A 25735-nucleotide genomic window follows, 5' to 3' on the forward strand; every position below is an offset into this window, starting at 1 on the left:
ATAGCCTAGTAAAACTTCAAAAGAAGTAAGGGAAAAAATCTTTGGATCCTCCAGACAAAAACACAAAGCCTCTTACACAGGACAGAAAGCAAGGCTGGCATCAGGTTTCTAATAGCAACATTCAAAGTAAAAGTATAGCATCTTTTTCAAGAAACCCAAGTAATGAAAGTATAAACCAAGGATTTTATATCCAGTCAGGTACCTTTATAACTATGAAGGCTATTATAGAACTAGAGATTTAAACATGCAAGAACTCTGGGAATGTATTATTCAGAGCCTACTCAGAGCAACCTACAAAAGAATGAGATTTACCTCATTAAAACTGGACAGTGAAAACTTTGGCAAAAACGTTACTTAACAATGGGATAAACACTGAATATATTTAATTTTAGATATATTATTAAAACAAAGATATGGAAAAAGAATGAAGATGGGAATTTAATTAAATATTGTATTCTCTGACAAATTTTAACAGAAATTTTTTTTAATATGAAGAAAACAGAAGTAAAAACTAAACAATCTGCTCATTGGCATTGAACAGGTAATAACTGAATGTCAAAGGATATTCATTTAATTTAGACAAAGCAATTATCAGCAGTCTAAGTTCTTTGCCTAAAGGGACCCTAATGATATTATATGAAAATATTATTATAAAGTTAGCCATTAAAACAAAAATATCAACTAAGAAAATAATCTTCAAAAAGAGTAAAGAAACAGCCCATAGGAAAAGGAAAAAAGTATAGCATAAAACAGTAAATACAGTGTATAAATTAGAAGAAATACTGTCATGTCAAGATATAAAAATAGGCTTAACTCTATTTTCCAGGTGGCTCAGAGGTAAAGAATCTGCCTGCAATGCAGGAGACATGGGTTTGCTCCCTGGGTCAAGAAGATCCCCTGGAGAAGGAAATAGCAATGGTAAAAGCATCTGCCTACAATGCGGGAGACCTGGGTTTGATCCCTGGGTGGGGAAGATCCTGGAGAAGGAAATGGCAACCCACTCCAGTACTCTTGCCTGGAAAATCCCATGGACGGAGGAGCCTGACAGGCTATAGTCAGTCCATGGGGTCGCGAAGAGTCAGACACGACTGAGCTACTTTACTTCACCAGTATTCTTGCCTAGAAAACCCCATGGATAGAGGGGCCTAGAGGGCCACAGTCCATGGGGGTCACAAAGATTCAAGGAAATAAACAACAACAGCTCTTCTATTAAAAGGAAAAAGCTTCAAACTACTTATTTGAAAACAGTATTTACAAAAAGAACAAATATATATATACAGTCAAGATTAAACATAAATGTGTAAAATTTCTATAAGGAAAGCTATAAAACACTTCTGAAAGATACACATGAAAAGACATCCCCTATTCTTTTGGAAAGGATGACTAAGCTTCATAAAGATACTGATTTCCCTAAGTTGGGCTTCCCTGAGAGCTCAGTTGGTAAAGAATCCACCTGCAATGCAGGAGACCCCGTTTGATTCTTAGGTCGGGGAGACCTGTTGGAGAAGGGATAGGCTACCCACACCAGTATTCTTGGACTTTCCTCGTGGCTCAGCTGGTAAAGAATCCACCTGCAATGTGGGAGGGATAGGGTTGGGAAGATCCCTGGGTTGGGAAGATCCCCTGCAGAAGGGAAAGGCTACCCACCCCAGTATTCTGGCCTGGAGAAGTCCTATATAGTCCATGGGGTCATAAAGAGTCAGACATGACTGAGCGACTTTCACTTTCCTAAGTTAGTGATCAACGTTATACTAATAAAAATATCAACTAATGTTTTCCTAGAGCTCAACAAGCTGATGTTCAACTTCACTCATAGAGAATGTGTACACATAGTATTCTGCTTGTATAAAATAATAGGAATAAATACACAAAGAGCAATGCATGAACATATAATATTTTGCTTATAATATAAACATATGTTTATTTTTATAAAAGGAAACACGAGGATAAACCAGAAACTAAAGAAATTGGTAATCTACAGAGACTGAAAAGAGAAAACAGGGAAGGAGAAGGAAGTAAGACTTTTGAGAATGCCTTTTTATATAGTTTTGACTCAGCCATTTTACTATTCTATAAGTCTCAAAAATTTTTTTAAATGACTCAATGTTGGAGGGAGGGCTAAAACCAAATACAAGCAAAAACAAACGAACCTTAGGGTTTATCAAAGTAGTGACATAAAAATATTTAATTAGTTAAAATAATTTATGAGCACAGTACTCTGATATATACCTTCACTGAGGAATGACATGAACAACACTACACAGAAATCTTAAACTGTCCTCATTACTAGGTTTACTGCTGGCAGTGGTTTGGTATGCCGATTTCAGTATTATTATACCATGTACATTACAGGACAAAGAAAATGAATAAATGTATACTGATGTTACTGTTGACCAAGATCCTCACCTTGGGAGAACCTTGGGTACTGGGTACAATCAGTACCCAAATATTATATTAGTAGTTTTTTTTAGTATAATTCCTGGCTTCCTGTCCCATGAACAGACTCCCCGGAAGCCTGACCAGTAATATATAACACCTTCTGACCTCACAAGGCAGTTTGTAAGTATTTAAGAATAGGAATGGGGATTCCTGGACAAACAGCTGTTTCCAGATCTAGGGGCAGTGAAAGCAAAAGGTAATAAGAATGGAACACTTTGTTATGCCAGAAAGCAAACAGTGCTCTAAAATAATGGGGCATATCAAAGAACAAATGACAGTTAAGAAACAGGAGAGCACAAACTCTGCCAGCTAACAAATGTGGGAAGAATAACAAACTAAAAATCATCATTTTTCAAGCATCAATATAAACAATGGTTCAGGTAAAAATTAACAAAGGACATTAAAATCACTGGTTAAAAGCTTATTTAGAAACAGTACTAATTCAGCCTGAAGGTACGGGTTAATTACCAAAGGGAAAAATACCTTTGTAATACCTTTATAATAGAGAAATTTGGCAGCACCAGATAAACTAATCTACTTTAATCACATAATACTTTTACAATAGAGAAATTTGGCAGCACCAGATAAACCAAATAATCTACTTAAATCCAAATAATGGGACAAACTAATAATACAAAGGTTAAAATAAGCAAACTTTAAATGCATACATGTATCAACAGGCTTCCCAGGTGGTTCTAGAGGTAAAGAATCCACCTGCCAGTGCAGAAGACCCAAGAGATATAGGTTCGATCACTGGGTTGGGAAGATCCCCTGGAGGAGGATATGGCAACCCACTCCAGTATTCTTGCCTAGGAAATCCCATGGACAGAAGAGCCAAGAGGGCTACAGTCCATGGGGTCGAAAAGAGTTAGACACGACTAACTGACTGAGCATGCAATAGGCACACACCAATGGGGTGTGTGCTAAATCAATAGGGCTAAATCTTGCAGTGAACATTGGGTGAAAAAAGCACAAATGTATGTAAACAACATGATACTATTTATTTACATTTTAAAACCAAATCAATACTACTTTATACAAATGTGTGCATAAAAGTATAATAAACTTATATCTTCAGACAATCAATTGCAAGCAAAAGAATGAGAGTGGTAATTTTCAGCCATCAGTTCAGTTCAGTCACTCAGTTGTGTCTGACTCTTTGCAACCCCATGGACCACAGCATGCCTCCCTATTCATCACCAACTCCCGGAGTTGACTCAAACTCATCTCCATCGAGTCGGTAATGCCATCCAACTATCTCATCCTCTGTCATTCCCTTCTCCTCCTGCCTTCAATCTTTCCCAGCATTAGGGTCTTTTCGAATGAGTCAGTTCTTCCCATCATGTGGCCAAAGTATTGGAGTTTCAGCTTCAACATCAGTCCTTCCAGTGAACACCCAGGACTGAGCTCCTTTAGGATGGACTGGTTGGGTCTCCTTGCAGTCCAAGGGACTCTCAAGAGTCTTCTCCAACACCACAGTTCAAAAGCATCAATTCTTTGGTGCTCAGCTTTCTTTATAGTCCAACTCTCACATTCATACATGACCACTGGAAATACCATAGCCTTGACTAGTTGGATCTTTGTTGGCAAAGTAATGTCTCTGCTTTTTAATATGCTATCTAGATTGGTCATAACTTTCCTTCCAAGGAGTAAGCGCCTTTTAATTTCATGGCTGCAGTCACCATTGCAGTGATTTTGGATAAAGTCAGACAATGTTTCAACTGTTTCCCCATCTATTTGCCTTGAAGTGATGAAACCAGATGCCATGATCTTAGTTTTCCCAATGTTGAGCTTTAAGCCAACTTTTTCACTTTCCTCTTTCACTTTCAACAAGATGCTCTTTAGTGCTTCTTCACTTTCTGCCATAAGGGTAGTGTCATCTGCATATCTGAGGTAATTGATATTTCTCCCAGCAATCTTGATTCCAGACTGTGCTTCTTTCAGTCTAGGGTTTCTCGTGATGTACTCTGCATATAAGTTAAATAAGCAGGGTGACAATATACAGCCTTGACGTACTCCTTTTCCTATTTGGAACCAGTCTGTTGTTCCATGTCCAGCTCTAACTGTTGCTTCCTGACCTGCATACAGGTTTCTCAAGAGGCAGGAAGGTGATCTGGTATTCCCATCTCTTTCAGAATTTTCCACAGTTTATTGTGATCCACACAGTCAAAGGCTTTGGCATAGTCGATAAAGCAGAAATAGATGTTTTTCTGGAACTTTCTTGTTTTTTCGATGATCCAGTGGATGTTGGTAGTTTGATTTCTGGTTCCTCTGCCTTTTCTAAAGCCAGCTTGAAAATCTGGAAATTCACAGTTCATGTACTGCTGAAGCCTGGCTTGGAGAATTTTGAGTATATCTTTATTTTTTAAAGTTCTGAAATAATTACGTGTTGTGTGCATGGTAAGTTGCTTCAGTTGTGTCTGACTCTGTGTGACCCCAAGGACTGTAGCCCACCAGGCTCCTCTGTCCATGGGATTCTCCAGGCAAGAATACTGGAGTAGGTTGCCATGCCCTCTCCAGGGGATCCTCCCAACCCAGGGATCAAACCAGGGTTTGATCTGTTACATTTCCTGTTTCGGTAGGCGGGTTCTTTATCACTAGCCCAACTAGGAAGCCCCCTGAAACAATTACAGCAATATACAAATATCTGTTAATTTGGTCAGTATGGATACATGAGTATTTTATATTCATTCCTGTAATTTTTACACTTCAAAGTATTCCACCATTTAGAAATGTAAAATTTTAAATGAATTTTTACTATACAAAACTCTGAATTCTATCACACACGTATACAATACTTAGCTCTGTAATTCTTGTTGTTTAAAACTAGTGTTCTGAAGACCCCGGGTGTCTCCTTCTGCTTTACTATCTGATGTAAATTAGCAGAAGTAAACCAGTCCTTTCAAAATGATTCTTAAAAGCAAAATGCTTTTCATTTACCTGAATAAAAAATAACTTGGAAGATATGACATCTGAGTAGCATTACACCATCTCTAAAGCTAAATAATTCCTGTAGCTCATATTGCTCTCAATATATATCACATTTTGAGAACTGAAAGTTTATCCATTCTAATAATTCACAGTATTTTAAATCATTTTGACCTAAATCTACTTACCCATCCTATTAAAGTTATTACTTTAAATACCAATTAAATAAGTCCAAAAAAATCTACTGTTGTAAACTGGTGCACAAAGATTTTGAAAATTCAACTTTTCAGTGATCTGGTAATAAGTTAGTTCTTCATCACATTCCTTATAATGCTTTCATCTATTTGTAAAAACCTTCTATTTTTTGCTTAAGAGAAGGTCGATGGCTTTCACTTTACTACTCCAACATAATCATGAATTGAAATAAGAACTCTAAGCACTCTGCACCGACAAAGCTACCAGTATGCCTAAGCCAATAAAGCAATTCGTTCATTAATGCAGCTAATAAAGCAACCTTTTGTTAGTCTATGAAACATCAGAAACCTCAGAGACTCTAACTTAGCAATTTTTCCCTGTTTTTGCTGTATGAACTTGAAAATTCCCTTACATGCCATTTGCTTTAACAACTAAAACTTAATCATTTGAGAAATTTGATCTTTCACTCAAGGTAATTTAATAACATATTAGTTCCAACTTCAGAAAGCTGTTCCTAGATGAAACTACTTTTCTTTTATTTAATTACTCTCTTCTGTTTTCCCATAGAGCCAAGTTGTGTAGACGTCTGAGTCATGTACTCATAAGCAACTAAGCAACAACCTCTATAAATATTCTCCAAATGAAGAACAAAAATGTTCAATTACCCAATCAGCATTAATCAATCAACTACAGTAAGCAAGACACAGATGATACTAAGATTAATATATAATCCTTGCCCTTCAGCACTTAAAGGAATAAGACAGGCATCTTAAAAAACTACTATAAGGTAGCTTATAACAGTATTAACTACTAAATAAAATAGCATGAGGGATATAATTCATTGAGCTTAGATGAGATAAAAAGCCTACAAGTGTGGGGACTCTTGAAGCTAAATAAAGGAAAGTATACCTTAGGCTTAGTGAATAACTTATATACAAAAAGATACATGAAATAGCACAGTAAATTCAGAAATTTTTAATTTAGTAAGGTTAGAATGTAACATGCATGTAGGAAAATTCATGTCTGCTCTTGAAAGGTCATGTTTCTATTCTCTAGAATTTAGACTTTATTCTATGCAATGGGTAGACATTAAAAGATTTTATGAAATATAAAATTGTAAGGCATATGGTGTTCAGCATTTTTTTAGAAAGTTTACTCCTAAGATACATAAATGACCACAAGCTCCTATTTTCAACAACTTTAGAATATATAATGCTATGGGGCATGCGGGGTATCCCAGAAATACAGGAATGCTATTTTCCAATGCAATTCATGCTCAGTATAGTGTTCCATTGCTGATGCTGCTGTTTAGTCAGTAAGTCATATCCGACTCCTTGTGACCCCATGGGTTGTAGCCTGCCAGGCTCCTCTGTCCATGGAATTCTCCAGGCAAGAATACTTGAGTAAGATGCCATTTCTTTCTCCAGGGGATCTTCCTGACATGGGGATCAAATCCATGTCTTCTGCATAGCAGTCAGATTCTTTACCACTGAGTCACCAGAGAAGCCCATAATGCTCTATTATGTACTGTTAATTTAACTTTAGCATTTTCTAAACTAATTACTAATCAAAGAGAACTACTGATGAATGAAGTTAATATTTTACCAATATTCTAATAGGCATTTAAAACCCCTTCAAAGTATTAGAGAAACATTAGTTTTCATGCACTGTAAAGCAATGCTGTTGGTCAATATTGTGAGTTTCAGTTGAAGCCAACAGGCCGCGTTTAGAATTTGTGAAGTAATAAAACCTGGCCCACTGTACCCTTAATGCAAACGCCCACGGCGCTGCCTGCCCAGCACCCTGCCTTCTCCCAAGCGCTCTCTCTCACCCCCGCTGCCCTCTTCTCACACACAGTCCCGTAGCCACCCTGAGAGCTCGGTGTGCTCGCCTGACCCTGGAGGACAGCGAATCAGCCATGCCAGAGCTTCCATTAAACCTTCAACCTGGGGCTCAAAAAGTCACCAGAACTCCTCTAGAGACAGACGCCATAGGGTAAAAAATTCACACTGGCTCTTTCTACAGGTTTCCCACCATGCAGAAAAACCAGTCTATGCTGAAAAACATGAAGGAAAAAATTTACAATTCTGTTTATACTGTGTATGTTTGAAATTTTCCACATAAAAAGTTTTTTTTTTCCTGAAAGTTATGAAGACACATAAACAGTACCTATGTTCTCACCATCAGTTTAATAGATAAAACTTTACCAATGTAATTCTCTTCCCTATGACCCTGATTCCACCCCCCCCCCCCCAACAACCTATCCTGAAGCCCTCGTCTCTCTTAAACACTCTCCAAACATCAGTCCAAACATCACTTTCCTGGGGGAGTCTTTCCTGACTTAAAACACTCACTAGGTTAAGTGTCCCCGTTACGTGCTTTCACAGCTTTTACCATACCTTTGATTTATTTGTTTGAATACTTTTTAACAAGCTCTCCAGTAGACTTATTTCTTCCATGAATTCAAGAAAATCTCTGTTCAATTCCTAGCTGACTACTCAGCTAACTGAGGAGAGACTTCAATAGCTTCATAACAGAATTCAGAGTTTACAAAATTAGTTGAGAAAGATCATTTTAAGAGAACAGTAACAAAAACAAATCTTGAGAGGGAAAAGAAACTGATTTCCAGAGTTGCCATGTTATATAAAACGTCCAATTTCCAACAAAAATCACAAAACATGCAATGAAACTTGAACGTACAGTCATGCACAGAGAAAAAAGTGGTCAACAGCAACCAGCCACACGGAAGGCCCTGCACTGGACTTACTAGACAAAGACTCTCACCCAACTCGTGCTCGAGCTCAGTTGCTTCACCCACGTCTGACTCTCTGCGACCCTGTGGACTGTAGCCCACCAAGGTCCTCTGTCCATGGGATTCCCCAGGCCAGAATACTAAAGTGGGTTGCCGTTTCCTCCTCCAGGGGATCTTCCTGACCCAGGGATTGAACCTCCATTTCCTGCAGCTCCTGCACTGCAGGCAGATTCTTTACCTCTGAGCCACAGGGGAAGCCCTTCAATCGCCGATTTTCAAAATATTCAAAGAACTAAAGGAAAGCATGCCAAAAGAACTAAAGGTGAGTTAACAGTATCTCAAAGATAAAGAATATCAATAAGGAGAAAGACATTTTTAAAGGAACCAAATAAAAATTCTGGAATTAAAAAGTACAACAGCTGAAATGAACAACTCACTAGAAGGGTTCAACAGCAGAATTCAGCAGGTAGAAGAAAAAAAAATCAGCAAATCTGAAGACATATCAATTGAGATTAAGCTACCTGAGTAACAGAAAAAAAGAAAAGAAACATGAGCAGAAGTCTCAGAACCTCAGGACACTATCAAGTTTACTAACATACATAAAATGGAAATTCCAGAAGGAAGTATAAAAAGAAGCAAAAAGAATATTACAAAAAATAACAGCCAAAACTTCCAAAATTTTATTTAAAAAAGTAATCTAAACAGAAGCTCAATGAGTTCCAACTAGAATAACTCAGGGAACCACACTTAGCTACACTATTATCAAACTGTCAAACACCAGAGAGAAAATCTTGAAGTGACTCATTGTGTATAAGAGATCCTGCACAACATCAATAAACATATCTATCATCAGAAACCAAGGAGGTCAGAGTGCCAAAAGAAAAACTATCAACCAAGAAAGGAAAGAAAGTGAAGTCACTCAGTCGTGTCCAACTCTTTGCGACCCCATGGACTGTAACCTACAAGGCCCCTCCGTGAGATTTTCCAGGCAAGAATACTGGAGTGGGTTGCCATTTCCTTCTCCAGGAGATCTTCCTGACACAGGGCCTGAACCTGGGTCTCCTGCATTGTAAGCAGACGCTTTACTGTCTGAGCCACCAGGGAATATTCAGCAAAGTTATCTTTCAAAAATGAAAGAGAGATTAAGGAATTCCTAGATACACAAAAACAGTGAATTCACCACTAGCAAACCTGCCCTGCAAGAAGTGCTAAAAGAAATCTTTCAGGTTGAAATGAAAAGTAAAGGTTCTCTTCATGTTAATTCAACTAAGTGTCTTTTATGTCAAACTGAAGTGACTGAACAGATATCCATAGAACACCCTACCCAACCACACTAGAATACACAGTCTTCTCAAGAATTCTACTTACATTAAGCCAAGAAACAACAGGTCTCAAAAATTTCAAAGAGAATGAAATCACATAAAGCAACTTCTCCAATCAAAAGAGAATGGAAAAAAAAAAAAAAAATCAAGGGCCACAATACATGCTACAATACAGATGACCCTTAAAACTGTTATGCCAAATGAAGTGAGTCAGTCACAAAAGGATAAACATAAGGTTCCACTTATATGTGGTTACCATGAAAAGACAAATTCATAGAGACGGAGTAGAATAGTGGGTATCAGGGACTATGCAGAGGGGAAGATGGAACTTTAGTGTGCAGAGAGCTTTCTTTAGTGGTTTGTGTTTGGGACAATGAAAAAGTTCTAGAAATGGCCAGTGGTGACAGCTGCATGACACTGAATTTGCTCAATGCCACTGAATGGCATCCTTAAAAACAAGAAAGAGGTAAACTTCTGCTTTACGTATGCTTTACCACAGTGAAAAAGAAAGGCAAAGGCTTTACTAGGTTCCCCAGAAAGCAAAAAGTAATAATTCTCTAACATTCATTAAGCATCAGTCACTATCCATACCACCAGATATGATTCCCACAACAATGTCAGGTACTATTAATATGCTTTAATGATTAGGAAACTGAAGCACAAAGCAGTTAAGTCATTTAGTTAAGGTCACACAGCTAGGAAATAGCGGAACAAGAACTCAATACTTTGGCCACCTGATGCAAAGAACTGACTCACTGGAAAAGACCCTGATGCTGGGAAGGACTGAAGGCAGGAGGAGAGGGGGACGACAGAGGATGAGGTGGCTGGATGGCATCATCGACTTGATGGGCATGAGTCTGAGCAAGCTCCAGGAGTTGGTGATGGACAGGGAAGCCGGGTGTGCTCAGCCCATAGGGTCGCGGAGAGTCGGACACGACTGAGAGACTGAACTGACTGAAGAACTCAAACCCTGGCAGTCTTTCAGAGACATCAAAGCTTTAAAAAAAATAACAAACTGCCTAACTATTCATGTAAATATGAAACAGCAAAAATCAAAACACAATCCTTCCCCTCCAATATTTTAATGTGTATTTGCATTAATGGCAACGTTTAATGATACCATTATACACAAAGCATTTTTATCAATCTTTATTAGTTCATGCTGTCATCTGGCAGTAAGGCATATCAAAATTTAAAACATACAGTATCAGTAAAAAAAAAATAAGAAAACAACAAGTCTTTAAAGATCATTATCTCTGACAAACACCCATAAGCAAAGGAGGAAGCACATTAGACAAGAGAAAAAGAAAAGGCATTTAGAAGTATCTATAGTCTTACACTCACATGGCTTCCAAGTAAGAAAAGAGACATCATAAAGCTCAGGCGCTTCTGGGACCCAGGTGGCAGGCCTTTTGGACATGGTTCCAGATCTCAGGATACAGTACTACTGCTCCTTTTTAATCTGGTGCCAATTAAATCAGAAAGAATTACCAGCTACCAATCATTCTCTCATACTCGTAACTTTTTATAACAAACTGATCCAACAACCCAAGGATGTAATGATAGAACAGTTCGTCAATTTTCAAGATACTTTTATAAAAAAGAAAAAGAAAAAACTATACCAACATAGTCATTTAATAAATTTATCATGCTATGCACTAAGACAGAAAAAAATAAATATACTCTGCCCTCTGAAAACTGGAGAGATTAATATGGAGTACTCAAAAAATCACAACTGTAATGCCATGAAAGCACACAACAGGGATGCCTAACTGAGTAAGTGTTTTGAGTCAGAAAAGACCTTTCCTCTGGGAAGCAACACCTAGACTGATTTGTAGAAGAGAAGAGGGCTTCTCTGGTGGCTCAGATGGTAAAGAATCTGCCTGCAATGCAAGAGACCTGGGCTCGACCCCTAGGTCAGGAAGATCCCCTGGAGAAGGGAATGGCAACCACTCCAGTATTCCTACCTGGGGAATTCTATGAACATAGGAGCCTGGCAGGTTACAGCCCATGGGGTTGCAGAAGAGTCAGACACAGCTTAGCAACTGAAACATACACAGACACTAATACAGGAAAAACTAGTAAGATCACAGGTTGACAATGCTTCCGTCCTAGCATGGGTTATCAGTCTTAGCCTATATATTTGGCCTTTAATTCACATGTAGGTATTGTAGATGAGAATTTTGGCCTTTGGTGAGAGCCTTTAGAACTCCGATCCCCCTTCCTCTTCCATAGAGTAGCACGCATATACAGCCAACACCCATGGAGGGCTGCGATTTTAGTAAAGCTGTCCTGAAGAGCTCAGTAAGAAAACTAAAGAGGGGTAGGCATGGAGAGCAACAAAAACACCACTATTCTGTGATTATACAGTTACCAACACAGGGTCCTCATGAGAGTCTAACATTAGAATTACAGTTTAGCAAGGTTGCTGAATACAAAACCACTATACAAACAGCAATTTGTTTCCAATAGTCATCGGTTACTGGTGGTTACTAGTTTGTAACCACCATTTGCAAAATGCCTATTTATAAATATATATCATTTACAATAACAAAAATTCATTTAAAAAATCTAAGAATAAGTCTAAGAATAAATCTAAGAATAAGACTTCATAAAAACAATACAACTGTATTGAAAAATATTAGAGTATGTAAGTAGAGATATACACCACAGTCATCCAATAAGGTGACAACTATCCCCACTGTAAACCTGCAAATTAAATGAAATTCTAATCACAAGCCCAAACAGGGTTTGGGGATTTTTTTTTTTTTTTTTTTGGTCAGACTTTCTTTGAGGTGGAATGAAACTTGACAAACTGATTAAAATTCACTAAGAGAGAGAAGGTGCCTTATCAGACATCAAGACATCAAAACTGTAGTAATTAACACAGTATGATAGTGACATGAAAGTAGACAAATCAAATAAGACTGTGGTACAGACCAAACTCTAGAAATTATCCCATGTAGTAAACTTAAAACTCTTAAATAAAGTTAAAAACAATCCACAGACTAGAAAGTTACTTTCAATGCATATTACCAAAAACATTAATATCCACGTTAAAAAAAGAACTGCCACAAATCAATATAAAATCCAATTCCTACCAGGAAAAAAAAAAAAACTGCAAAGGATACTGAGAAAAGATTCACAGAACAGGACATCAGAATGAAAAGATGTTCAACTCCACTAAAAACACAGTAATGAAAGTGAAAACTATGAAACTCCATATCTTATCTTCAGAGAGGCAAAAATTAGGAGCTAGATAAAAATAAAAAGTCAGTAAGATGTGGGAAAACATGCTGGTGGGTACAAAGAAGTACCTCTACTTTGGACTGGAGCTGGTTTTACTCTGTGAGATAAAGTGGCACCTATACCCTGTAAGCCAGCAAGTCTGGCCCTGGTGTCTGTACGAGATAAAGTTACGTGGAGACTAGGTATCTATGTACAAGTCTATTCCTTACAGTACTATTTGCCAAAAGGTAGGACCCCGTTATTTCTCAGTATAAAAATGAGTTTCATTAAACATGGACTACCAAACAGCAGTTAAAAAGAATGAACTAAACCTACACGTGAAAGTACAGTGCGGAATGGTGCACCAAGACTTCAAGATAACAGGTACTTCTGAAGAAGCGGGAAAAGGATGAGGAGAAGAGAATTTTAAAGGAAGAGAAAAAGCAAACAAGGGAGAAAGTTAACATGCTTGAGGCCAGGCACAAAAGTGTTTGCTATATTACTTCCTGTAAGTTTTTGTATGTTTGAATTATTTCATAATTTATGCAAAAATTTAAATGATTAGAAATAGCTTGATTATGAACAGCAATTTCAGAGGGTACAATGGAAGGAAATAGGAAAGAAATACATAGAAGGCTTTTGTCAAAGCAAACAAGTGTAAAACATTTTGAAGACGGTAATTTAAAAGATATGGCCACCATGTAAGACAAAACCCACTGAAATGTTGTGAAGTGATTGGCCTCCAACTAATAAAATAATATTTTTTAAAAAAAATAAATAAAAAAAAAATAAACTTCCATAGTACACATAAAAAAATAAATAAATAAAAATAAAAGATATGGCCACCTACTGATGAGAACAGGGATGAGAGACAAGTCTCAGATCTCTTGAGGAAGACAGAAACTGGGCTTCCTGGCCAGACAACTTTGTCTCACTAGGACAAGATAAAGTAAGTCTAATCAGTTTACTATCTCAGCTCACTTGGCCTGACATCACTGTGATTCTCAGTAACTCTATGAAGCATTATGAAAGTGACTGTGCTGAGCTTTGAAACAAATAGGTACAAGGTATTCTGCTAGATACTGCAAGGGACAGATAGAGGAATGTTACCAGTTCTCAGGAAGCTGACCACTTAGTGTAAGAGCCATAATGCATGCAGAAAGAAAGAAAGAAAGAAACAGACAAAATCTGACACTTAAGGCCTAAATAAGTGCTACTGGAATTCAGAGGAAGAAAAGAATCCATCAGGGTGCTGGGATTTTAAAAAAAGGTTTCACCAAAGCAGTGGAACTCAAGCTGAGTTGTGAAGGACAGCAAACAATTTAGAAGGTACAAAACTTGGCATTCTAGTTCTAGGTAGAAAAAAATGGTAGACCTCCAGGGAGGAAAAAGTAGAGTGCAAGCACTTGGTAATTTTGGGATCTTAGAAAAACAAAATACTTTGACAATAAACAAACTCTTTACAATCAGTTTTTACCTACAAACAATAGAATCCATTTCCAGTAGTCTCATCAGAAAAGGAATTTATTACAACACTTTAGGTGACACACAGAATTCCCTTTTGCAAAGAGCCAAAGAATCAACCCAGGGGTATACAGCCACAAAAATACCTGAGTCACCTCACCAGTTATTTCCACTCTTTGAACCCTTGGTGCCATGAGGGTGAAGCCTCAGACCTAAGACTCACCAGAGAGTTTGCCACACTACCTGTAAATGCCCACCGTCTCAGTCCCCAACATTCATGTCAGGAAGCAACCCAAGCAAGAGCGGCTGCCCTGCAGTTCTCCCTTCTGAATTCATGTCTTCCAGGGACGCATCTCGTCAGCAGAATCTAGGTCACATGCTCATGTCCTAGATGCAAGGGATGTTAGGAAACTGAGTCCTGCCTTCTACAATACTCCAAACAGTGAGCGATTTCTCCAACAGTGAGGGGTTATTTGAAATAAGACCAAATACAGAGCAAGTCTCGGCTATCGAGCAACATACATATTTATTCCAAACTTCAAGCACCAAACAAGATTCTCAAGCCCGACAGATTATAACCAAGTCTCGTATGAACAAAACTCTCTGTGTTCCTCAAAGGGAGACGAGACCCAGTCTCAGCAGTTGTGCACAGCTCCAATATCAGAAGCTACGGGCTGTGTCACCCTCCCTTCCGATTTCTTTCAACTTATAGACTAAATGGCAAAGGGGGTGGGAATGGAAAAAGAAGTGAAAGTATTTTTAAATATATAAACACAAAGAAGAAACACTTAACATGTTCTACAGACATGACCTGGCCTATGAACTGTGTGAAGAACTACAACTCACTCTCAGACCTCAACTTGTGAAAGCTAAAATTTTTGGTTATACAGATCTAGTAGAGCCCTTAATAGTCGGTCCATCTATTTTAGATTTAGAGATTCCATGATCATTTAGCCACAGCTAAAAAGAAGCATTCAGGTCACTGCATCTCTGATCATCAGGCCAGTCAGGCTACCTTATGAAAAGGATGCCCACTCTGCCTATGAAAGTAAGCGGCTTTCATAGACTCCCACCATCTGAAATCAGAAAGACAATTTCAATTAGTTAAATGTAGGTAGGTCTCCCACCTACAGACAACAACAACCACAACTGCTTTTCACAGATGTTGGCACTGTCCTGAAAGTATGCTTTACCCTTCAGGTGAGTAAAACGTTCTCTGGACCTCTTAGTGGACAATAGTGGACAGAGAATAAAGAGGTGAATAGGCACAAAGAAAAATCCACTCCATCAGTCCCACGACCCTTGATCTTTTGACTTCTTCCTCTACATATTACCATGAGTTCACAGGCTTTCAACTTTACTGACTATAGGCCAATGCTGAGACTAATCAAAGAAGCAATTATCGATACCTCTCTTGGCCGCCTGACCTGGAATACTGAATCCAGAATCTCTGGTAATTGCACCATGGCAATACACTCTGCCAAATGTAAAAGTGGGCTTCTCTCTCATCATCTATACACAGAACAACATCCACATGTAGAACCGACATCTATACATATCCCAGCTTTTGCTATGTTGGCCAAAAAAAAAAACTTACATTGACACATAATTCCTTTCTTCTCATTTTGACTACCCAGAAGTACAGCATGCTACACTCTGACTCCAGGCACAGGTCTGGAAACAGTGAAAGTTATGGAAAGGAGTCTGAGGACACTGACTGCCTTTTGAATAGTAACTGTTATAAGCAAGCTTTTACAGGTCTTCAAGGAAAACAGGGAAAGATTTCTGCCAGCAAGAGAGACTTCATGTTTGGAGACTTGACTTGTGTTTATAATTCCCTATATAAAGAAAATGTACTCAATAGATTACTAGGAGCCATAGATAAGGCATATGGCCAAAAAAAGAGGGGCATATGCTATACATTGCTATTCTATCTCCTGAAGTTTTCTTAAAATTAGACAAAAATAAGGTTTTCCTATTTTACGCTGCTACTTATTTAGTATTTATCATTATAGTTTGTACACACTAAGACAAGGTAGCATTACAGTACTCAAATTCAAGAGCAATTAAATTTGTGCCTCTAGAGGGCAGCATTTCTCATAGGATAAACAGGTTAAACAAAAAAGGAATTCCACTGTCCAAGTTAAAGAAATACAGGGTAAACAAGTTTTAGCAAGTTTCTTTCTTTTAAGATGTCTCAGAGTCTTTCATATATCACTGTGCATTGTGAATCTTCAACAGACCACTATCACGGTATACAGTATTTCTTCAACCTTAATCACAGAAACCATTCTGCAAGAACCATCTCTAGTGACTACTTCCACAGAACACAATTGGACAAATTCTCTTAAGACAAGATCACTTCTTTTTTAATTCAGAGACTTGCTCCTCTGGTCTTTAAAACAAGCCTTAAGATACCCCTTTGTATTCACAGATCACAACTAAGAAAGGAATAAACACTGGCATTCGTTTATTTTGCAAAAATGAGAAACAGGGTTAACTTACTACTTGGCTTGTTCAAAGGATAACAGCCAAAAAAAAGAAGGAAAAAAGTTAGATACATCCTCTCCTAGCTTTAAAAACCACAAAAGAGTTGAGGTATACTTACAAAGGAGTTGAGGTATACCTAATAAAACATTTTCGTATTTACCCAATTCAGAATATTCATTAACAATTCATTATCTTTCCATAATCCATGTCAACTGAAATTAATTTCATAATATAAAGATATGCTGCAAACCTGATGAGACCTCTACATATCTCTATAAATGTAATGTTCTTAATTTTTTGTGAGGGACCAGTTAAAATAGTTCCCCCTTTTTTTGTTGCTGTTTGGTCTTTTCGCCTAAGTGATGGAACAGTTTTTAGAATGTAGACATGTTCTTATTCTCCAAGTACTCTTGCAGAATACTTGAAGAATATTTCAGAATACTCTTGAATAATAAAGGGGGAAGGAGAGGGAATGATTTCATATATAATACATTTATCCAAGTGTCCGGTTACTAAGTATCCTTTAAACCATAAACAATGTTTGAAATGTTTTTAAGAAAATGCAAATACAGGCATACCTCAGAGATAATGCAGGCTCAGTTCCAACCCACCACAATGAAGTGAATATCACAATAAAGCAAGTCACACAAGCTGAAATCAAGATTGCCGGGAGAACTATCAGTAACCTCAGTTATGCAGATGATACTACCCTAATGGCAGAAAGTGAAGAGGAACTAAACAGCCTCTGGAGGAGGGTAAAAGAGGAGAGTGAAAAAGCTGGCTCAAAAACTCAACATTCAAAAAACTAAGATCATGGCATCCAGTCCCATAACTTCATGGCAAATAGGTGGGGAATAAATGGAAACACTGACAGACATTATTTTCTTGAGCTACAAAATCACTGAGGACGGTGAATGCAGCCATGAAATTAAAAGATGCTTACTCCTTGGAAGAAAAGCTATGACAAACCTAGACAGAGTATTAAAAAGCAGAGACATCACTTTGTCAACAAAGGTCCAGATAGTCAAAGCTATGGTTTTTCCAGTAGTCATGTATGGGTGTGAGAGTTGGACCATAAAGAAGTCTGAGCACCAAAGAATTGATGCTTTTGGACTGTGGTACTACAAGACTCTTGAGAGTCCCTTGGATTGCAAGGGGATCAAACCAGTCAGTCTTAAAGGAAATATTGAATATTTTTAATATTGATATTTCCTGAATATTCATTGGAAGGACTGATGCTGGGATACAATACTTAGGCCACATGATGTGGAGAGCTGACTCACTGGAAAAGACCCTGATGCTGGGAAAGATTGAGGGCAGAAGGAGAAGAGGGCGACAGAGGATGAGATGATTGGATGGCATCAACAACTCAACATGAGTTTGAGCAAACTCCAGGAGATGGTGAAGGACAAGGAAGCCTGCTGTGCTGTAGTCCTTTGGGTCACAAAGAGCCAGAGACATGACTTGGCAACTGAAAAACAACATAATGCTATATTTACACTAGTCTATTAACAGTGCAATCGTATTATGTCTAAAAAACAACAATGTACATACCTTAATTTAAAAATACTTTGCTGATAAAAAATGCATACCATATCTGAGCCTACAGTGAGTTGTAATCTTTTTGCTGGAGGAGGGGCTTGCCTCCGTGTCAGTAGCTGTTGACTAATTAGGATGGTGGTTGCTGAAGGCTGAAGTGTCTGTGGTTAATTTCTAAAAATAAAACAATGAAGTTTGCTGCATTAATTGACTCTTTTTCTTACAAATGATTTCTCTTTAGCATGCAATGCTGTCTGATAGTATTTTACCCACAGGAGAACTTCTTTCAAAACTGGAGCCAGTCCTCTCAAACCCTGCCACTGCTTTATCAACTAAGTTTATGTAATATTCTAAATCCTTTGTTATTTCAACAGTCTTCATCAGGAGTATATTCCATCTCAAGAAACCACTTTCTTTACTCATCCGTAAGAAGAAATTTCTCATTTGTTTTATCATGTGTGTGTACTCAGTCATGACTGATTCTGTGCAACACAATAGACTGTAACCTGCCAGGTTCCTCTGCCCAAGGGATTATTCCAGCAAGAACAGTGCAGTGGGTAGCCATTTCCTCCTCCAGGGGATCTTCCATACCCGAGGATCAAACTCATGTCTCCTGCATCTCCTCCTGCATTGCAGGCAGATTCTTTACCACTGAGACATCAGGGAAACCACAGAAGTTACAACCAACAACACAGAAATACAAAGGACCATGGTGGTGGTGGTGGAAAGTCGCTTCAGTGGTGTCCAACTCTTTGTGACCCCAGGGACTGTAGCCTGCCAGGCTCCTCTGTCCATGGGATTCTCCAGGCAAGAATACTGACATAGGTTATCATCCCTTCCTCCAGGGGATCTTCCTGACCCAGGGATCGAACCTGAGTCTCTCATGTCTCCTGCATCGGCAGGTGGGTTCTTTACCACTAGTGCCATCTGACTGCAATTCACGTCTTCAGGCTCCACTTTGAATTCTAGCTATCTGGCTATTTCCACCACATCTGCACATCTGCTATTTCCACATCTGTTCCTTCCTCCACTAAAGGCTTAAACTCCTCCAATTCATTCATGAAGGCTGGAATCAACTTCTTCCAAAATCCTGTCAATGTTGATATTTTAATCTCTTCCAATGAATCACAGTGTTCTTAATGGCATCTAGAATGGTGGATCCTTTCCAGAAGGCTTTTTATATACTTTGCCCAGTTGCATCAGAGGAATCACTATTTATGATAGCTACAGCCTTATGAGATGCACTTCTTAAATAATAAGGACTGAAATCTACACTGGTCCTTGACTTACGGGCGGCAGAACATATGTTGTGTTACCGGGGTAACAGCATTAATCTCACTGTACACCTCCATGAGGCCTCTTGAGTGACCAGGTGCACTGTCAGCGAGCAGCAATACTGTGACTCTCCTTTTCTTTCTGGGGAGCAGTGTTCAGTAAACCCTGTTGCAAACAGATGTGCGGCCATCCAGGCTTTGCTATTCCATTTACTCAGCAGAAGCAGAGTAGACGGAGCAGAATTCTTCAGGGCCCTAAAATTTCAGAATGGTAAATGAGCAATGACTTAACTTTAAGGTCACCAGTTACATAGACTCCTAAGAGGGGAGTCAGCCTGCCTTTTGACACTTTAAAGCCAAGTATTGACTTCTCCTCTCTAACTATGAAAGTCTTAAATGGCATATTCTAACAGAAGGCTGCTTTGCCTACATTTGAAAACCTGTTGTTTACTGTAGTCACTGTCATTAATTTTCTTAGCTAGATCTTCTGAGTAACTTTCTGCAGCTTCTACATCGGCACTACCTCCTTCACCTTGCACTTTTGTTACAGAGACAGGGTCTTTCCTGACATATCTCATGAACCAACCTCTGCTAGCTTCAAACTTTTCTTCTGCAGCTTCCTCACCTCTCAGCCTTCAGGGAATTGAAGAGAGTAAGAGCCCTGCTCTGGATTAGGCTTTGGCTTAGAGAATGAATGTTGTGGCTGGTTTGACCTTCTGTCCAGACCACTACAACTTTCTCCATGTCAGCAGTAAAGTTGTTTTGCTTTCTTATTCTTCTATTCACTGGAGCAGCACTTTGAATTTCCTTTAAGCACCTTTCCGTTCCTCACAACTCGGCTCACTGACTCAAGACGCCTAGTTTCCAGCCTACCTCAGCTTCAGCATGTCTTCCTCACTGTGCTTAATTGTTTCTAGCTTTCAATTTAAAGTGAGAGACATGCAACTCTTCCTCTTCACTTCAACACTAGAGTCATTGCAGGCTTATTAATTGACTAATTTCAATACTGTTGTGTCCCAAAGAATAGTGAGGCCTGAAAAGAGGGAGCGAGGTGGGGGAATGACCAGTCGGTGGGACAGTCAGAACACATAGCATTTATCTCTTAAGCTGCCATCTTACATGGGTATGGTTTGTGATGCCCCGAAACAATTACTTCAGAGATCACTGATCACAGATCACTATTACAAATAAAGTAATGAAAAAGTCTGAAATATTGCAAGGATTGCCAAAATGTGACACAGAGACATGAAGTAAGGAAACACTGTTGGAAAAAAGGCACAAACAGACTTGACTGACTCAGGGTTGCCACAAACTTTCAGCTTGTTTAAAAACACACACATGGTATCTGCAAAGTTTAACAAAGCAAAGTGCAAAAAGCAACTCCTTCCAGGATTCTTAATTCATACGTCCTTCTGGTGTGCCTCTTATGATATTAGCATTATCCAAAAAAGACTTATTCTCGGCCTCAAGTCATCAAGATATTTTAAGCAAGTATATAACCAACTCCCAAAGTTTAATTTCCAATATATTAGTCATTGGCTGCATATACTAGTGAACATCTAAAATGTGACTAGCATTACTGAATAACTGAATTTTTATTTAATTGTAATTTTATCTAAATGTAAAAGCTGGAATGACATAAATTGTCTATTAAAGAAAACTTTATTGTTTTGATCTAGATAGCATCAATTAACTACTAAACTGTCTTTTTCTACATATCAATATAATAGTAATGTAAAGCATTTGCTTAAAGATTTTTTTTGCAAAGATCACAAGTTGCAGTGATGCCTATGTAAATCATAACTGATAGTCAAATGGAGATACTTTTTCATTTTCATTTTTACTTTTTAAATTTTAATATATTTTGAATATAATTGCTTCCTTTGAAAAAAATGGATGAAAGGTTGGTGAGGTGAACAAAAATTTTAAATTAAAACAAAGACATTCTACTCATAAAGAATCAAGTAGAGATACAGAAGTTAGTGCTACAACTAGAACAATGAAGTGAGACTGGAAGAAGGTAATCCACAATTCTAACATAAATAATAATCACAATTAGCTGCAGTAGAGCAAAACTAAAAAGTTGTTTCCTGGGTAGAAAACTTTTCAAATCAAAAGGTAGACAAAATTAAGACACATTTTCAGCAAGTATATTATTTTATAAGAAGTTGCGTAAGTCAAAATAGAAGCAACAAAGTTAGTCACCTGGTGTAAGAATTAAAAGTCCCACAGACATTTTTTAAAAGATTTTTTAAGGACCTGGACTTATGACTCTGGCAAGCTATAAAATGTGTTTAATTCTAAGAAATAAAAGAAAGAAAGAAGGTGGGGAGGAGGGAGAAAAGCATATTTAAGTGGAGAGAAAGTAATCATTTCAATTACAGGCATTTTGTTAGAAAATTATGAATACTAAAAAAGGTATTTTACCAAAAGTGAAAGGTCTTCATTTAAGCCACAAAACAACTGCTCATCATATAGAAGAACATTCTAACAATATCAAAAATCAATAGAGTTTAAGAAATTACTTTTCTTTTACCTTTAGATAAACCATGTGATATAAAAGACACTGTCAAATTAAAATTTTTGACATTTTGTTTGAAAGGACTTTCAAATTTAATAAGAAATGTCAATATGTAGTTTTAAAAAACCAAAATTGTGGTAAAGACTGTTTCTCATCTTTTACATCTGTCAAAGATTTTCAACTATATATTAAAAAATTAGTTTCTATCTCAACAGACAGCTCCATCCATATGAGGTCAAAAATTCAGCTACTGGAATTTTAAATGAAACCAATGCTTCTCTTATTGTTTTATTCCACCGTATGATATACATTAAAAATATTTGTGCTTAGCTTTCTAAAGTTAACTATGAAAAGTGTCATGGATTTAAGTGTTTAAAATTGTTAAGTGTGTACACACAAATAATATGAATCCTAGCCAGTTTACACAGTTGTTGAAAAAACAGAAGACAATACATTTAATAATCTTATATTATTTATCAGAGATGGAGTAATGGAAGAATTTCACAAAGGTTTACTATATTACTGTATTAACTCTTGTTCAAAAAATATTGCTTTTCAATATTCAATAATCAGAGACAAAATAGCAGTATTCATTATGTTTTTTTCATTGATATCTCACTATATGTAAAATAGCTTAATCTCAGTATCAAAAAGTTATTTATGACCTAGCTATAAGGTATGGAAATCTGTGCTGAAACTGAAAGTTTTCATAAAACAAACCAATAAAGATTTTACACTTTTTCCTAATATGAATCAATGTACAGAATACTTTAGTTACAATGGACAACGTGTGAAAACTGCAAAATAACAAGAAATAGTTGAACACTTTGATACTGACTGAATTTAGAGTTGCTTTTCAACTTATGCAATATCCTTAAAGAATCTGATGCTAATACTGAATTGACACAAGAGTCAGTGAATTTGTTTGGTCTGAGTAGCACAGTTTTAAAACTGTTAAGCTTTTGTTTCAAAGTCTAATGAATTCTACTTTTTAAAAAAATGAAACAGTTTTATCAGTTTGGATGTATATACTAAAAGAAATTCATTTTTCAGGAGTTAAGTTCAGATACTGAAGAGCTTCCCTGATAGCTCAGTTGGTAAGGAAGCCGCCTGCAATGCAGGAGACCTGAATTTGATTCCCGGGTAAGGAAGATCCCCTGCAGAAGGGAAAGGCTACCCACTCCAGTATTCTGGCCTGGAGAAATTCACGGACTGTATGATCCATTGGGTCGCGAAGAGTTGGACATGACTGAGCGACTTTCACTTTCAGATACTGAAAAGCATAAATTTGTTTGGAACAACTTAGGTATGTGAATCTACTTTTTCAATCATAAATTTTACAAAATCTAAACAAAGACCAGTATTTCTGATTAAAATTTGGTGATCAAATCAAATAAAACACCCACCAGGTTTCGGAGAATTGATCCAAAAAAAAGGCAAAACAGCTCGATATTTTATAATATTTACATGTTAAGATGATAATATTCTAGATAAGTCAGATTAATTAAAGTATATTAATCATTTTTCCTTTTTAAAATGAGGCTCCTAGAAACTTTTAAATTGCATATGTGGCTCAAATTATATTTTTATCACACAGTGATATTCTAGGCAAGATTATCTAAAGATGAACAAAATTACGTTCTTACAAGAAGAGCACATTCTTTAGGACGTCACTATAAACACCTAAAAATTCACCCTGAAGTTCACATTACAATAGCCCATCACAATACATGCACAACTCACTATTCAATAAATAGTGCTGGGACAACCAGATTTCCACACATAAAAGAATGAAGTTCATCCCTACTTCATATCATATGCAAATGATAGCTCAAATGGACCAATGTTCTAAACATAAGAGCTAAAAACCACACAACTGTTACACAAAAACACAGCATAAACGTATATGGTCTTGGATTGATATACTCATCAAAATGGATTCTTAGATATGATACCAAAGTACAAGCAACAGAAGGGAAAAAAAAGATAAAATGGGCTTCAGCAAATTTAAAACTATCATACATCAAGGTATTATTAATAAAGTAAAAAGATAACCTAACAAATGGGTAAAAATATTTGTAAGCCACATATCTTAATAATAGTTTAATATCTAGAATATATAAAGAATTCCAATAACACAACAACAAAAAGACAAACAACCCAATTTTTAAATGGGCAAAAGATCTGAACAGATATTTCTTCAAAGGAGATATATAAATGGCCAAATAAGCATGTGAAAATGCTTAACAAGGTTAGTCATTAGGGAAATACAAATCAAAATCATAGCTTCACAGCTATTAAGATAACTAAAATTATTTTTAATTTTTAACAAATTTTTTAAAGGAGAAAAACACTAAGTTCTAGCAAGGATATGGAGAAACTATACATTGTTGGCGGGAATGTATAACAGTGCAGCCACTGTAGGGAACAGTTTGGTGGTTTCTCAAAAGGACAAACAAAATTACCACAGGACTTGAAATTCCATTTCTAGGTATATCCAAGAAACCCATATGCAGGTCAGGAAGCAACAGTTAGAGGTGGACATGGAACAACAGACTGGTTCCCAATAGGAAAAGGAGTACGTCAAGGCTGTATATTGTCACCCTGCTTATTTAACTTATATGCAGAGTACATCATGAGAAATACTGGACTGGATGAAGCACAAGCTGGAATCAAGACTGCAGGTAGAAATATCAATAGCCTCAGAAATGCACCACCATTATGGCATAAAGTGAAGAACTAAAGAGTCTCTTGATCAAAGTGAAAGAGGAGAGTAAAAAAGTTGGTTTAATACTCAACATTTGGAAAACTAAGATCATGGCATCTGGTCCCATCACTTCGTGGCAAAAAGATGGGGAAACAATGGAAACAGTGACAGACTTCATTTTGGGGGGCTCCAAGATCACTGCAGATGGTGACTGCAGCCATGAAATTAAAAGACGCTTGCTCCTTGGAAGGAAAGTTATGACCAACCTAGACAACATATTGGAGAAGGAAATGGCAACCCACTCTAGTATTCTTGCCTAGAGAATCCCGTGAACAAGGGAAGCCTGGTGGGCTGCTGTCCATAGGGTCGCACAGAGTCAGACACGACTGAAGCAACTTAGCAGCAGCAACAGATAGCATATTAAAAAGCAGAGACATTACTTTGCCAACAAAGGTCCATCTGGTCAAGGCTATGGTTTTTCCAGTAGTCACGTATGGATGTGAGAGTTGGACTATCAAGAAAGCTGAGCGCCGAAGAACTGATGCTTTTGAACTGTGGTGCTGGAGAAGACTCTTGCGAGTCCAGTGGACAGCAAGGAGATCCAACAGTCCATCCTAAAGGAAATCAGTCCTGAATATTCTTTGGAAGGACTGATGCTGAAGCTGAAACTCCAACACTTTGGCCACCTGATGGTAAGAACAGACTCAATGGAAAAGACCCGGATGCTGGGAAGTTTGAAGGCAGGAACGGAAGGGGACGACAGGAGGAGATGGTTGGATGGCATCACTGACTGAGTATCTCTGGGAGTTGGTGATGGACAGGGAGGCCTGGCGTGCTACAGTCCTGGCGTGCTGCAGTCTGACTCAGGAAGAGTAG

The 25735-nt window shown here is 37.6% G+C and overlaps 1 protein-coding gene across 3 annotated transcripts in view; it reads right to left on the reverse strand.

Annotated features, from left to right (window-relative positions):
• Positions 1-25735, reverse strand: part of FBXW7 (F-box and WD repeat domain containing 7) — a 216192-nt gene that overhangs the window by 161916 nt on the left and 28541 nt on the right. The window lies entirely within an intron of this gene.

Source organism: Muntiacus reevesi, chromosome 13, assembly GCF_963930625.1.
Source record: "Muntiacus reevesi chromosome 13, mMunRee1.1, whole genome shotgun sequence".
Lineage (NCBI taxonomy): Eukaryota > Metazoa > Chordata > Mammalia > Artiodactyla > Cervidae > Muntiacus > Muntiacus reevesi.